Source organism: Alosa alosa, chromosome 4 (assembly GCF_017589495.1).
Source record: "Alosa alosa isolate M-15738 ecotype Scorff River chromosome 4, AALO_Geno_1.1, whole genome shotgun sequence".
In the NCBI taxonomy this organism is placed as follows: Eukaryota; Metazoa; Chordata; class Actinopteri; order Clupeiformes; family Clupeidae; genus Alosa; species Alosa alosa.
In genome coordinates this window covers 16,151,549-16,161,548 of record NC_063192.1, presented here as the reverse complement: position 1 = coordinate 16,161,548, position 10,000 = coordinate 16,151,549, and the positions used below count along the sequence as shown (strand labels likewise).

Here is a 10,000-nt window from a genome sequence, read left to right as displayed (position 1 = left end):
TATCACAACCCAAAGGCATTCTGGGACCTGGGGGCCCCCCACTGAGGGCCTGAGAGCTGGCTGCCCCTCCAGTCAGCCAGGCTGGACCCCTCCCCCCCACGGGCCCCCCCAGGAATGACAACCAGCAGCCGGCCACCGGAGCCTTCCGCGGCCTTCCAGAACCTTCCAGAGAGAGGGCTCTTAATGTTTCCGGAGACGTTCAGCTGTCCTCAGAGAGCTTGGATCAGTCAACTGCCGTCATTCCTCTGCCACTAACACCCCCTCTCTCTGCTGCCCCCCAACCGCCCAAAAGAAAATTCCAAGCAGAACATACTCCTCTCCTAATACACACTCTACCCCCACCCCAGCCCCCACCCTTCCACTCTATCTCCCTCTAGTCCCCGAAGCCTACATATTTCAGCAGCGTTTTTCTAATGTTTTGTCTGGCCTAAAATATTCAAAAGGGGCAGTGGTGAGGGTTTTTTGGGGGTATGGGGGGGGTGAAGGAGACTCATGTCAGGGAGGTGGAGGAGAGTCAGGCGTGCTCTTTCTTTCACATGACCTTCAGCAGGGAAGGGTGGGGGCGGGGGTGTGGACGTACGGGCGGGTGGAGTCTCTAGACATGGCCTGTCTCTCTGGCAGACAGGAGTCGGCTGGCAGAGGGGCACTCTCTCGCTCTCTCTCTCTCTCTCTCTCTCTCCCTCTCTCTGTCTCCTGGGCATTCTAGCATTCCACCATCACAAGAGGGCCTCTCTCTCTTTCTTCCTTGCTCTTTCACTATCTCTCTCTCTTTCTCTCTCCTTCTCTTGGCCTCTGACTCTCAGTCCCTCTCTTCTCTCTTTTCTCTCTGAGTTTCTCACCTTCCTTGTTTTCAGTCTCTCTTCCTCTGCCTTCCTTCTCTTTCTTTCTCTCTCCTCTCTCCTCTTTACCTTTCCCACATCCCTTCACTGTCTCTCTCTCTCTCTCTCTCTTTCTCTCTCCCCTCTCTACCTTTCCCACAAATCCTTTCACTGTCTTTCTCTCTCTTTCTCTTTCTCTCTTCTCTCTCTCTCTACCTTTCCCACATCCTCTCACTGTCTCTCTCTATCAGCTGAGGAGTTTGGGTTATGCTGGGCTGAAACAGAGGACTATGGAAAAACAAACCTGCTGAAAAAGAGAAAGAGACAGAGAAGGCTGACTGTGCTAAAAGCTCTCTCTCACTGTGTGTGTGTGTGTGTGTGTGTGTGTGTGTGTGTGAGACGGAGGTTTCATCCTGCATTTCTCAGCATTTCTCGCAGCTTCCTCTGATGTCTGGGCTCTTTCTCTCTGTCTGTGCTGTCTGCTCCTGCTCAGGGAAATGCTCCCTCTTGTGCTACCCCACTTCTAATGCACAGCACTAAGTGCCCAGAGAGAAAGAACGAGAAACAGAGAGAGAGAGAGAGAGAGAGAGGACAGAGAGAAAAGGAAAGCAGGGGAGACAGGGATAGACAGAGCGAAGGAGGAGAGATGGTGAGGGAGAGGGGGAAGAAAAGAACATAAAGGGCTTGTGCCTTAAGAAAAAGAGACTTGCTGAAAGTTGTGTGTGGCTTTGCATAATGCGTTCTGAGGGTGGATGAGTGTGTGTGTGTGTGTGTGTGTGTGTGTGTGTGTGTGTGTGTGTGTGTGTGTGTGTGTGTGTGTGTGTGTGTAAATTTCAGGAACATGAGATAAAGTCAGGACAAGTCAGCATCTATATGATAAACATAGCGTTGGACAGGTTGTCGGTGTCAAGTGAGTGTGAAGTGTGTGTGTGTGTGTGTGTGTGTGTGTGTGTGTGTGTGTGTGTGTGTGTGAGTGTAAATCAGTAAGAACACAATGTGTGTGTATGTGTGTGTAACACAGGACTATAGAGAACCAGGAGTGCCAAATCAGAGAGGAACCTGCTCGGAGAACCCTGTGAAGAACCCACTTTGAGAACCAATTCAGAACACCAGTCCAGAGAACAGATGCACGGAACGTGGTGGAGTCATGCTTCGCAACAGTTCCTCCATCTCACTCTCCTTTCACAATCTTTGGCTGCCATGGCAACGCAGATCGGCCCACACGCTGTTGCCACGGTAGCCTGGCCGGCCGACCCCTTCATTCAGAGTGTTGAATTAATGGACTCCCACTCCGTGTGTGTGTGAGAGAGAGAGCATGTGAGGCTGTGAGACTCTGTGAGTGTGTGTGTGTGTGTGTGTGTTTGTGTGTGTGTGAAGAGGAGAAGATTCTCTCTCCCAGGACAGAGCAGGCTACTGTCTGATCCTCTGTGTCAGAGAAAGAGAGAAGAGAGAGAGAAAGAAAGAGAGAGAGAGAGAGGGAGAGAGGGAGAGAGAGAGAGAGAGAGAGAGAGAGAGAGGGAGAGGTGGGCGTGAGAGGAGAAGGAATTGTCCATTCAGAGGAAGACGACCAAGAAAAAAGAAGAAGCAGGAGTAGGAGAAGGAAAACAAACGAGTGAGTGAGGGAAAGAGGGAGGGAAGGAAAGGAGGGAGGAAGAGAGGGATGAGGGGGAGGGCTGACGCAGTAAAGGAGAGTTATACAGCACTCTTTCTTTCAGCGCCCTCCCATTTCCCCTTTCACCCCCTCGCTCCATCCCTTCGCCCACTTGTTCAATCGCTCTGTCTCTCTCTTTCTCTATCTCTCACTTTCTCTTGCTCACTCACTTTTTTTTCCTCTCTCCCACTTGAATTCCAGCATTGGTCTGCTGCAGATGAGCCTTTACTCAATGACCAGTGTAACACACACACACTCGTGCACACACACAAACACACACACACACACACACACATTACGGTAAATATAAAAAACACATTGCAGTTCTGCTGAAAGATTTGCCATTGCATGTGAGTTGCACAGTATTATCATAAAACTCATGCACTGGCACTGTGTGTGTGTGTGTGTGTGTGTGTGTGTGTGTGTGTGTGTGTGTGTGTGTGTGTGTGTGTGTGTTCTGTGCAAGATGCGTAATACTGCATAATGACAGCATTCTGCCCCCCACCCTCCCTCCTGACCCCCACCCCAACACACACACACACACACACACACACACACACACACACACACACACACACACACACACACACACACACACTCCCCAACAGGACGGTTCCCACAGACCCCACAGAAAGGCTCGTTTGTTTTCCATCGCTACGGGGACACATGACGGGGACCTGCCCTCCACGCCCCTCCGCCACATGTGACCAGCCCAGTGGCCAACCGCCGACGCTGCCCGTCAAAACCGCCAGCCACGCCCAACGCCACCCGTCAAACCTGTCAATCCCATCCCTTTGCTGTCCATCACTCCCCCCACACGCTGCCAAGCAGACCCTTGCGGTCCTTCCCTGCCCATCTTTCCCATGGACCCAGCCGACACTTTAGTTCCGCTGTCACATCGAGAAGTTCACCCGCGGTCTGCGAAAAAAAAAAAAAAAAACTGTCTACGCCTGTCATCATTGGAGATGTTTCATGTGTTATGATTCCGATTCCACGGCTGTTTTTCGTGTGCGCGTCGCCACGGCAACCCTACACACATACAGCATGGCTGAAGACATCAACACAAGGCCACGGCATAAAAATAACAGCCGAAATGTCAGTCAGGACCATTAAAGTGAAACCCGGCCTGCAGAGGAAAGCAATGATATTATCATTAAGTCATCCCATCATGGGGCACAAAACCACAAATATTTTTCTTACACATCGCCGGCTGGCAGGGACAGGGAAAGCTAAACAGGGTCGGGCGCGGGGTGTTTTCTGAGCGTCTGTGCGGGGGAGACACACACACACACACACACACACACACACACACACACAGTACGGGAAGCCTGTGTGGTATAATTGAACAAGCATGTTCTTCTGTGCAAAACTGCTCTCCACCACATGGGTGCTCTGCACCAACCAGAGGGCAGGAAACGGTCCCTCAGAAGCCTCATTGAACTCCACAGATCACTCACAGATGACCCTGGTCAGCCCAAAGATGCTACACATGAATAACTTGACAAGCAAAAAAATAAATAAATAAACAAACACAGAAAAAAAATGACATCAAAATAAAATTCAATGAGATATTAAATTTGGAATGTCTCATTGTAAAAGATTTATAAGATGCATTGTGGCCGGGGTAGACATGATGAAGAAGAATAACAAACAAACAAACATCTCTTCAGAGCTCTACTCAACCACTAAACGATACCGCAGAGAGACAAACACATACAACACACACAACACAGACAGAGAGAGAGAGAGAGAGAGAGAGAGAGAGAGAGAGAGAAATGAGGAAGAAACTGAGGGATACAGAAAAAGAGAGAGAGGGGAAAAAAGGGGCAAAAAAACAAAGAGAAAGTGAGAGTGAAGAACGAGGGAGTGGTGTGGAAGGAAAAGAGTGAGGATGGGGGAATATGAAGAAGTTCCTTTCCCAGCAGTGGCCAGACCCCTCTGCGGTCCGGGAATGGGGTGTTGTAGGGGGGGTGGGGGATGGCTGGCTGGACTAACGGGGGTCTTGCATTCTTGGCGGCCCCCCTAAAGCCCCTGGGCGGTGCTGGCTGGCGTATAACTGCCCCGCTACAGATAGTTAACAGCCCCGCTCTGTTTACTCTAGTGTGATTTCCAGCTTGGAAGGGTCATCATTCATCAGACCCCACTGGCCCTGGGGAGAAGAGCGAGAGGCCCCGGCTCGTATCCCATCACCCCCTCACACACACACACACACACACACACACACACACACACACACACACACACACACTACATCTACACACCCACATACATACACACACACACACACACACACACACAGACTACATCTACACACACACACACACACACACACACACACTACATTACATGCACACACACACGAAAAACATACATTTACACATACATTTAGACACACAGATTGAAAACACACACACAGACACGGACACAGTGCACACACACACACACACACACACACACACACACACACACATACACACACACACACACACACACACACACACGCCTCCTTTTCTAACCTTGGGGCATCTGTGATGGGCCACATTATGGTAAAGGATCCAGGCGGGTTCTGGCCACAGTGGCGGTGATTATAATATCCAGATAATCATTTCAAACAAATTATCATAATTATCAATCAATCATCACATTTAAACAGCGTGCCCTGCAGCAGCAGATCGCCCGCTCCACGCCACTGACCTGTGAGGCTCTCTGGACCTTAATAACCTTCATCAATTTCAGCCTATTTAAGAGTGAATCTAAAGAGAGAATTCCCTGGCTACATCAAGCCCACATTAGGGGTCCTGCATACACACACTCACGCACGGACGCACACACACACACACACATATCATTTATTACGACGCGACGCGCGACGCGACGCGACGCGACACACAAATGTCCGCACGCACTTCACACGCTGCTAAAACACACACACAATGCACGCATTACACACACACACACACACACACAAACACACACTCCCTTGGCTTTCCTCTACCAACAATGGTAACTGGCATCCGACACCTTGCCTTTCAACCAGCTTTCCGGTTCCCAAAAATCAGAGGGGAAAGAGGGAGTTCTCTAAAGTGTTCAATCTCATTCTATACAAACTTTTTCCTCATCCTTTTCCAAAACACACAGCCATGCCAATCCATTCACACTTATTTACTCACATAAACCAGTCGAAATGATCCGAATTACTTTGGATATAACTTTCTGATGTACAAAAAGTGGAGGGAATGTGTAGACGTTCCCTTATTTTCTCTCCTGGAGGAAATGTGCAAATTTTCCCCCTCACTGGTGAATTTTAACTGGTGATGTTAGTAATCAGCCATGACCACCCACACGTCCACCCACGGCCGTCTAGTAAAGAGCATAGATAACGAGTCAAGTGGACGCGCCTACGCCTCATCTGGCCTCTCCACCTGCTAGTCAGTCGGCCCATTAATCTCTATCACACCAAAGCAGCACACCCACTGCCTCCACTCCTGTCCTGTCTGGAACTGCTCTCCATCCATCCATCTGTCCATCCATCCATCCATCCATCCATCTGTCCACCCATCCATCCATTCATCTGTCCATCCTCAGTATAAGCTCAAAGAGGGGAGATCATTAGAGTAGAGTTGAGGACAGGAGAAGACAGGAGCAGACAGAGCAGACTAATGCTCATGCTGATGTTGATGCTGATTGCTGGTGCTGGTGCTAATGCTGATGCGGAGCTGTGTGTGTGTGTGTGTGTGTGTGTGTGTGTGTGTATGGGGGGAAGAGGGGAGACAGGGGAGAGCAGGAGGTAAAGAGCACAGATAACGCAGGATGCAGGACGTCTATATGAGATAGAGTAGGAGCCAGGGCAGACAGACCTATTCATCTGGGTCTGATCCAGCACGGAGGAGCAGGACAATGCAGCGGACCTGAGCGGAGCAGGTCTCACTCGCTCGGGCCCCTGTGGCCCCTGCACACATAGATCTGCAGCGCTGCAATCACAACCCATCGATTTCCTGTAATGACACCTCGCCACGACCTCGCTATCAGTCCCTGCATCGCCCACAGACCTTTTCAGGTCTGTCCAACACACGCACACACACACACACACACACAGCAGACAGGCCACAGATGAGGTGTCTTGTGAATGTGGGATTACCACATGTGTGTATTTGTGTGTGTGTTCATGTGTGTCCTCGGCCCTTACTGGCCATGGGATAAACAGGATAAATCAGAAAGATAGTGCTGCTCTTTGAGAGGACAGACGTCCGACCGTATCTTGCTTAACGCCACTGATACCATCACACCGATGAATGCCTCCACACAAGTGTCTCGTTTCTTGTTTGTTTGTCCGGCGAGGAGATAAATAAAAAAACAACGGGCCTCACCAAAGCAAAAGAAAGAGGGCTTTGCCCCCTCCTGCCCTCGCCCATACAGACACTGACACGGACACAAACACACGCTTGGTTTAGCTCAGCCCGGCCCGGCTCGTCTTGAGCTGCCATCTATCCAGCGGGATTTAGCCTAAGAGGGCTTTTTTGAGCTGTGATAATACTCGTGGTCCGGTCGTGAGCATCGAGCGGCTCGCCCGGCTTTAGCGCGGAGCGTCTGGGCGGGCTGTCAGGGGAAGGTCACACCAGGAGAGGCGGAGATAATGTTATAGATTATCCCGCACAGATGTTTTCATTCCAGTAGCGCTCCACAGACGTCTCCCTTTGAGAGGAACAGAAGGAGATCCAGCTCTCCAGTTAACCCTCACAGTCATGCTCCTCAGCGTACACACACACACACACACACACACACACACACACACACACACACACACACACACACACACACACACACTGAGGGAACACCAAGGGAGAAAGAGCTGAGGGGATAACCATCAGAGCCCACAGGGAAGCAGGGCAAAGAGAACATTCTAGAATTCCAGGGAGATTTCTTGCACTGAGATTCTTCTGAACTGTAGAATGAAGCAATATGGCATGAGTCAGAGTGGGCTTGGTATAGGACATCCTCACGACTGTGGTTTGGTCAAAGGCAAAGGATTTCAAGAGAATTGCCAAAATACACAAGCAGCTTCTTTTTTTCCCCCCAATCGTCTAATGTCCTGCCATCATTTTATTTGGTCACATTACATTCCTTTGGTGTGGGGTCTGTACAGGCATCTCTTGGGTCAGTGTCAAACTGCCCATTCAAGACCCTCAGTATCGTTCAGGTATTTCTGAAAGGTGAAGCCATAGGGAGGGTGTGAGGCTCGGTGAGGTGGGGTGGGGTCGTGGACACTGGGCTCTGTGTGCTGAGGTCAGTGATCGACAGCAGGGTGGAGTGGACGCGTGTCAGCAGGAAAAGGGAGACGCAGGTCAGGAATCCTAAATATTTACCCAAACATCTTCTGCGCCTTACCAACTCGCTAGTCACACATAAAAAAGACAAGTCACACGCTTTGATCGCGTGTGAGCAGGGCATGAGTAAGGGGGATGCGAATATGGATGGGGAACCAAAGATGCTTTGATCGCTGAACCCATATTAGTGAGCTGGATGAACCAGTGAGGGGTTGAGTGGCTGTGTGTGTGTGAGTGTGTTTTTGTGTATGTACTGTGTACTGTGTGCATGGGTGTTAAGCACACACGCATGTCGCGCGTGTGTGTGCGTGTGTGTGCGTGTGTGTGCGTGTGTGTGTGTGTGTGTGTGTGTGTGTGTGTGTGTGTGTGTGTGTGGCGCACACGTGCGCGCGTGCGCGTGTGTGCGTGTGTGTGTGTGCGTGTGTGTGTGTGTGTGTGTGTGTGTGTGTGTATGTGTCAGGGTAGGTGGGTGGTTGATGACCATACAGTCAACTACCTGTGCTGCACAGACAGAAAAAGTTGGTGTGTTTGTGAGGTTGGGTGAGCATGGGTGAGGAGGGGCATTCACAGGGGACACATATACTGAGCTGTCCCAGCACATGAGTAATGGGATTCATAATGGCTCATGAATATGTGTGTGGTCGGCCAGGCCATGTGCGGTTGCCGTGGTACCGGGAACGACTGAGCTCTGGTGCCGACCGGGCCTTGCCGGTCTGCTGGGAGCATAATGAGCTCGCTACTCCGCAACCTCCCAACGACCTCTGAAATGACCTCAGGAAGACCAATCAACCCGCCTCGCCCACTCCCCCCTGGCAGAGCTAACGCTGGGGCGGTCCAGCCCGACCCAGTGGAGGCGGTAAGACCTGGAGCTCTCTCGCTCTCTCACACACACACACACACACACACACACACACACACACGCGCAGACACAAACAAACACACACACACACACACACACACAGACACGCACACACACCAACACACGCACACACACCCACACACACCAACACACATCAACGCACACGCACACACGCACACACACACACACACACACACACACACACACACACACACACCGCAGCAGCTCTGGGCTCTCTTCGGTACTTTGGCTGGAGTACGGCAGCCTGTTGGCTTCTGCCACCCTCTCATTCATTCATTCATTCATTCATTCCAAGAGCTCGTTGGCCAAAACAGCCAAACAGCCACAGGCATCATCTGGGCCAGATCTGTACCCGAGCTGGGCCGGCAGGACTGGAGAAGGGGGAGGCCCCACTGGCCTCGAGTGCACAGATCGCATCGCAGCTGCCGACAGAGCATGCCAGAGGTGCCTTCAAAACAGCAAACAAAGGCAAACTCTTCTGAATGTTAAACTGACTGCTTTTCGTGCGCTTAGAGTTCCCTGCGAATGTTTTACTGTGAACACACACAAAAAGTCTGAGTGCTGGAGCGAACAAACATTGATGCTGGATTACCCGTTTCAATCACTCCATTTGGAATATTTGCACAAAAACATTCATGGAATAGAGAGATAGAGAGATAGAGAGAGAGAGAGAGAGAGAGGGAGAGAGAGAGACAGAGAAAGGCAGAGAAAATGGGTAAACGCATCCATCACGAAGTCTTTAAAGTGATCCTGCTAAATGTGTGGTATGTCTACAGAGGGCTACTCCAGCCAGACCCTGCCATTCACTCCTCGTCATCTGGGATGTCAGGCAATTTCAGTCTTAGACCCAAAGCCTTTTCCAATTACTGCATTAATGTGACATCATACGCAGGCCTATTAGGACATGTCCACTTGGATTCCTTTCTACATGTCATATATGCCAAGTTGGCAGGGCTCAGATAAGCAAGGAAACGGGTGACCACTAAGCCTGTTGAAAATAGGAAAATGTCTTTCACAACTGTGTACCAAAATGCCAGGCCAAGACATGCCATTCGCTACGTAGCCTCGGCTATGTTTCTACAGCTCTCTACGTGCCAAAGCAGACATATCTAAGAAAGTAAAGTAAAGATTTAAAAAATCTTTTAAAAATAGTCAGTCAACTGTCAGCCAGTTAGTCCATTAGTCTATGTGACTGTGCAAGTCCATGGACGATAACACAAACACACTCTCCTATCAGTTGATGGCAGGCAAAGAGCCTCTTTCTGCTCCCTGCTTCCAGCTGAGGCCTGACTCCTTCCAGGCCTCTTCTCTGATCCTCTAAACAGGT

The 10,000-nt window shown here is 50.4% G+C and overlaps 1 protein-coding gene across 1 annotated transcript in view; it reads right to left on the bottom strand.

The window, feature by feature from the left end:
• prdm16 (PR domain containing 16) overlaps positions 1-10,000 on the bottom strand; it is a 242,352-nt gene that overhangs the window by 107,082 nt on the left and 125,270 nt on the right.